At 40.4% G+C, this 7,133-nt stretch overlaps 1 pseudogene; it reads left to right on the top strand.

Moving 5' to 3' along the window:
• The first annotated feature begins 3,735 nt into the window (after positions 1 to 3,735).
• LOC121978329 lies at positions 3,736 to 6,914 on the top strand (annotated as a pseudogene).
• Positions 6,915 to 7,133: the final 219 nt, after the last annotated feature.

Raw genomic sequence — 7,133 nt, 5'->3', positions numbered from 1 at the left:
ACACCCTTCAACAGTTGAAGGATGACGATTATCTCTCCCCCAACTTACCCAGTAAAATTATAAAGAGGGAGCAGATCACCAAGTAGCTTCTGGACAACATGCTTGATTACCTTGCCTAGTTTCCTTTTCAAAACTTCTTGTCAGCCTTTTGTACTCTCCATAAGAAGCTTGTAAACATTTTATAAGTATGAATCAATGCGCGCCCATTAACGCTCTATATTCTCCGTTCTACCATCTTGTAGTCTTTTATTCTTAGTGTAGGAAACTTGGCCTTTTATATTCGTCCGTGTGACAGGTAGAACGTAAGCTAGGCTTGCTTCTAGCACGATAGAATGGCCTATGATTCTCCAATACTTGACGTGAGGGTTTCTCTCACTTATAACACAGCCAAATGATTTGTGAGTCTTTAACACTTAGTGCGAGGGCTTCGCACGCTTATGACTCACCCGCTTGAGTCGAGAGTCTTTGACACTTGGCGCGAGGACTATGCTCGCTTATAACTCACCCAATCGGGTCAAGGGGCTTTGACACTTGGCACGAGAGCTACGCTCACTTATAACTCGCCCGATTGGGTCGAGAGTCTTTGACACCTAGTGTGAGGGTTACGCTCATTTATAACTCGCTCGATTGGGTCGATAGTTTTTGACACTTGGTGTGAGGGCTTCGCTTGCTTATAACTCGCCCGCTCGAGTCGAGAGCCTTTGACACTTGGCGTGAGGGCTCCGCTCAATTATAACTCGCCCGCTCGGGTCAAGAGCTTTTGACACTTGGTGCGAGGGCTTCGCTCGCTTATAACTCGCCCACTCAGATCGAGAGCCTTTGACACTTGGTGTGAGGGCTCCGATCACTTATAACTCGCCCGATTGGATCGAGAGTCTTTGACACTTGGTGCAAGGGCTTTGCTTTCTTATAACTCGCCCGATCGAGTCGAGAGTCTTTGAAACTTAATAATTTTTCATTCAAAACTTCCTGCATTCACAGAATGAACATTTTTACAGGTTACATAAATTTATTCACAAACTTACTACCCAACCCGATAGGGTTATAGATGGTTCACGTTCTAGGGCCGCTCTAGGTTTCTCCCCGTTTCATCTTGTTAATAATAAGACCCCGAGCTGTGCTTCTAAATTACTTTGTAGAGTCCTCCCCATGGGCCCTTCAGTTTGCTAACGTCACTAACCGACTTAACTCTTTTCTAGACTAAGTTGCCGACTTGGAATGATTTAGAAATCACTCATCTCTTGTAGTTTTGCTTCATTCTTTGTCGGTACGTCATCAGCCGAACGACTGCCTTATCTATGATTTTGTCTATTAAATCTAACTCCATGAGGCATCGCTCGGAGTTATCCTTGTTATAGAGCTGCACCCGATCAGACTCCACTCCCATCTCGACTGGTACCACAGCTTCCCCTCCATATACTAAGTGGAACGGGGTTATGCCGGTGGCTTCTCAAGGCATGGTACGGTAGGCCCACAGTGTTAGGCTTGATTGGTGTTAGAGGGGGGGTGAATAGCTCATCACGCTTTGTTGTCTTGCTTTGATGATGATGATATGCAGCAGAAATACACACAAAACACACTCACAATGCTAACGCTAGGATTTACTTGGTATCCACCTCAAGAATAGGTGACTAATCCAATGATCCACACACGACACACTCTCCACTAAGAAAAACACTCCTTCTCGATAACTACCGAAGGCGGAGAAGCCTTGTACAAACTCTCAATACAACAAGAAGAAAGGAAAGCAAAATATAAGTGAAATCTTACAAGATTTACAATATGAAACCTTAATTTGCTTCTTCTTCTTCTTGTGGAACGCTTCTTGACCTTGGAAGTGCAGCAATACTTTGCTCCAAGAAAGCTTCAAGAACTGGCGTGAATATGTGAGAGAGATCGCAAGAAGTGGAGAGGAAGAACTGCGGAGGAAGATGTTCGCCAACGACTTTATCTTGTGCAGTAGTCGTCTCCCAATTGATCGAGTGATCAATTGGGGAGGCTGAATCGATCGGTTGATCAATTCAGCCTTCTTCTGTGCTCTATGGGAAATGGCATGAATCGATCATCCGATAGATTCAGCTCTCTCGTATCACACGCGATTTCTAGCCCCTAATCGATCGGTTGATCGATTGGGGACCATTCTGTTCTCGCGACATTTCTTCCCAATCGATCAGTTGATTGATTGGGATGATGTTTATCGTAGCATTGCGCTCAATCGATCAACTGATCGATTGGGCTCGGTCCAATTTGATCACTTGATCAAATTGACTAACCCTAACTTTCCCAAGTCAAGTCTAAGGTGTCCTGAACCTAATATCTTGTCAACTGTGATCTGTTGGGACTTCTCATGCCTAGCATTCGGTCATCTTTGACCTGTTGAGACTTCTTCACCAAGTGTCCAGTCAATCCTTTGACTCACTTGGAATTTTCTCCTTGTGCCAAGTGTCCGGTCAACCTTGACCCACTTGGACTTACCGTCTCGTGCCAAGTGTTCGGTCCTTCATGACCCACTTGGACTTCCTTCCACTAGATGTCCGGTCATCCTTGACCCATCTGAATTTTCTTTTGCCAAGTATTCGGTCACTCTTTTGACCTACTTGGACTTCCCAACACCAGGTGTCCGGTCAACCTTGACCCACCTGGATTTCCACGTGTCTGGCTTCACTCACCAGGTCTTTTCATTTGTCTGGCTTCACTCACCAAGACTTTCACCTAGCTTCCCTCACTAGGATTTTCACCTAGCTTCACTCACTAGGATTTTCCATTTGTCTGGCTTCACTCACCAGGACTTTCTATCTGCCTGGCTTCACTCACCAAGACTTTCACACTGCTTAGCTTTACTCACCGTAATTTTCACCTACCTGGCTTCACTCACTAGGTCTTTCATCTGACTTCACTCACCAAGATTTTCCAACTGCCTAGCTTCACTCACTAGGTCTTTCACCTGGCTTCACTCACCAGAATTTTCTCACTGTCTGGCTTCACTCACTGGGACTTTCAAACTGTCTGGCTTCACTCATCAGGACTTTCCTTTACCTAACCTTCAGTTAGGACTTTCCTAGTCAAGTATCCAGTCAGCCCATTGACATACTTGACTCTTCTTCACATCTAACTGGTCAGTCCTTGACCAAAGGGGAATTATATCAACAATCTCCTCAATCGGACGATTGTATCTGCAATCTCTATATATTTCCAAACATCCACTACAAGAAATTTTTTATTTAACCACACCTAATAGACAATAATTTTTCAAGAAATTATTGTCTTTTTTCCATTTAACAACAGTTTTATTGAAAACTGTTGTTGTTCACCATAATATTTTTTAAATAACAACAGTTTTTCAAAAAACTGTTGTCTAATGTATGTCAAAGACAACGGTTTTAAAAAACTATTGTCTTTTAGTGTTGCTTATATGATAATATACAACAATTTTTTTAAATGTTGTTTATTGAATGTTGTTGAATCTTAAAAACACAACAGTTTTATTAAACTGTTGTCTATTGAATGTTGTTGAATCTTGAAAACACAACAATTTTTTTAACTTCATGAAAAAAAAACCTAAAACCCACTTCTCCGTAACTCTTCAACGAATAAAAACCTATCTCCGACTCCTTCGCGACTCCTCCGCGAAAGACGCTCCTCGTCGCTCTTGCTGGGAACCATTAGGCGATGGGCTATGGGAGGAAGGGCCTAACTTAAATCATTAGTCGAAGGCGACGGGATTTATAGAGTCCAATGCGGCGGGGAGGCGAGCTTTCGCTCTCTGATGGCTGGGAGAATGGCGCGGGGAAGGCGGAAGGGGTCATCGCGATTTGGGTCGTTTTGGTTTGCATCTGGACTTGCGATCCGAATCCGAGCTTCACTTTTGGCGCTACCGATCCCAACGACGGTGAGTGAGTTGATAGTCTCGTTGAGGGTTTGATGTGTGCTTTCTCCTGGAAAGGGCTTGAACAATTTCTTGGCGCTCTTGAATTGCTTTTCTAACTTGGTGTTTTGGTTGATAAATGTCAAATTCACATGTTTGCAAAAGGTTGATTTATTTTTTTTCCTTCTGCAAATTATGATGTTGATCGATTAGTTTGCTTCATTTAGTCGCCGAAAGAGATTTTTTTAAGGCTTCCTATTCTTCTTGTGACTCTTGTTTAGCAGATTTATTATTCTAAGTATTCATCCAATAAGTAGAAAACATTAAAAGAAATGTTTTAAATTTCTGCAGTTATCCCACAAGAACTGTGTGGTCTGAGTTTTACCTAATACGCCTGGTAAAATTGTTGCTTTATCCAATTCAACTTGATTCTTGTACTCAGTTTTCATGCTCCCTGTGCAGCTTCTGCTCTCTATGTTCTGTTTAGGAGTTTGAATTCAGCACCACAGCTATCAGGCTGGAAGCAAAGTGGTGATCCATGCGGGGAATCATGGCAGGGAATTACATGCTCTAGCTCATTAGTGACAGCTATGTGAGAGTGATAACTTGTGATTTTAATCTTAGTATGTTTTGCTTGCTTCTTATCTGATTGATGCACTCTTTCCTTTTGTGCTAGCAGAAAATTGTCAAGTTTGGGTCTATTTGGAACACTGGGCTATAATATGAACCAAATGGCTTCGCTGGAGGAGCTGTAAGTTAGCAAAATTTTTAGAGATTCCTCTTGGAATTCAATATTCTCACAATGCTAGTTTGTTACAGGGATATGAACCAAAACAATCTAGGAAATGGTAATTTGATACCTTATAACCTCCCGCCAAACCTTCTTAGATTGTGAGTTGTTTGAATATGCTTCCAACTATCATTTAGTTTTGTAGGTGCCCATCTAATGGTAATCCTGTCTGCAGAGATCTTAGCAATAATCAATTTGGTGGAAGCATACCCTATTCAGTTTCTCATATGGCCAAATTGGAGCTTCTGTGAGCAGCCTTCTTCTCTAGTTCAATTTATCATGTGATATTGTCATTAATGTAAAATAAGGCAATGCATCAATGGCTGCAGAAATCTTGCTCACAATCAACTCCGTGGGCGTCTGGATGATATTTTTCAAGGCCTCTCCAAACTCACAACAATGTGAGCGTAGACAAGATTTTCATTCGAGAAGAAACTTACTTCTTAATATCAACTATCTTTATATTCTGTGTGATGCAATATCATTTACCTCTTGTATCTGCTCAAAATAAGTTTCTTATTCATAATTATGGTTTTACCTTCAATACTGTCAAACCTACATGTCCATGAATACTTTCTACTCTATCATACTCCACTCTCTGATAAAAGGGCCTTTTTACTGCAGGGACCTGTCTTACAATTCTCTTAATGGTACCCTTCCACAAAGCTTCAGAAGTCTGACAAGTTTGACAAACTTGTAAGAGGAATAATGAATGTTCCAAGCATTAACATAATATCTTATCATTTGGCTTTTTTTTTTAATCTTTCTCCTAATACAAATTGCATGAAGAATGTTATGCTTACTATTTCTTCATCCACTTTCAGATATTTGGAGAACAATCAATTCACTGGTACTATAAATGCCCTTGCCAATCTTACCCTTCAGAGTTTGTAAGTAATAAATAAAGTTGCCAGTTTATATCAAAATTAGAATTAGTTTGGGTTACAAGAAAGATTTGACTTTCGTAACCCTTCTTTAGGAATGTTGCAAATAACCACTTCAATGGATCCATTCCTAACCGGTTAAAGGGGATTAATAACCTTAAGTGAGTACTAAATGAACTTGCATGCTATCATATGATTTAATTGAGGATAAATTGAATGCTCATTTGTGGATCCTATTATGTAGGACTGATAATAATGACTGGAGCTCTGGGACGAATAGTTCATCTCAACCAAATCAATCTCCATCTGCTCAAAACTCCAATACTGGTCATGGTAGCGGTGTACGTGTAGGGGGAATAGCAGGAGGTGTTGCAGGTGTCTTCTTCATTGGTGGATTAATTGCATTTTTTTATAATTTGGAGAAAGAGAAGAAAAAATTTGATCGAAGAAAATCTTGGTCAAGACCGGCTATATGCTCATCTAGATTCAGATAGAGTTAAAGGTACTCCACATTTGTTGGTATAACAAGCGTCCTGCAAAATCTGGTCTATTACTACATTAGGATTCTTGTTGCGGTTCACACATTTAATTGGGTTGTAGTATGACTTAGTTTATGTTGCAGAGAAGGAGATGAATAGAACATCCTCAATATTTGACATAGAAAAGTTGCCATCACTTCCTCCACCAAGTCTTAAACCTCATCACTATAAATCATTTGACGAAGATAGCAAACTTATCACAAAGAAGGTGGACGTAACAAGTATCAAATCAACTATTTATTCTGTGGCTGACTTGCAAATAGCTACAGATAGCTTCAATGAAGACAATCTTATTCGCGAAGGCACTTTTGGTCGTGTTTTCAAGGCAGAGTTTGATGACGGAAAGGTATTAATATGACCAAAAATAAAGCTTCTTATTTATTCCGGACACATGTTTGATAGTGGCAAAATTTAGAATCATCCATCTTGTTTGCACTGGAAAGCTGATTCATCTAATCATTTGCCATGTATTTTGGTAACACTATTTAAAGAGTTTTAATGGCACGACTAGTTTGCCCAACTGATTGAATATCATGTATGACTTTTGGATTATATTCTACATTTTTGTTTAGATTTTGGCTGTGAAGAAACTAAATCCAAAGTCCCTGCTAAGCAAATCAACTGGCGACTTCATTGATCTAGTCACAAATATTTCTCTTCTGCACCATACAAATTTGACAGAGCTGGTAGGTTATTGTTCTGAGTATGGACAGAGAATGTTGGTGTATGATTTTCACAAGAATGGTTCACTGTATGAACTCCTCCATCTCTCAGACGAACCATTGTCATGGAATGCACGGATCAAAATTGCACTCGGTGCTGCTCGGGCTTTATAGTAAGTGGGATGGTATCCTCTTTAGCATATATTTGTTTATTGTAGCCTAAAGATTGTCCTCTGTTCTGTTCAATGATGTGGCATCAAAGAAACCACAGAGAACCATCGCCTAATGCTTGCCCTTCCTCCCATAGCCTCGACCGTTTAGTTTCTAACTTAAACACTAGAACTTCCGTTTAGTTTCTAATTTGTAATATATATCTTTATTCAAATAGGTGTC

Source organism: Zingiber officinale, chromosome 4B, assembly GCF_018446385.1.
Source record: "Zingiber officinale cultivar Zhangliang chromosome 4B, Zo_v1.1, whole genome shotgun sequence".
Classification (NCBI taxonomy): domain Eukaryota; kingdom Viridiplantae; phylum Streptophyta; class Magnoliopsida; order Zingiberales; family Zingiberaceae; genus Zingiber; species Zingiber officinale.
The sequence above is the reverse complement of the archived record's forward strand: the minus strand, read 5'-3'. Positions and strand labels throughout refer to the sequence as shown.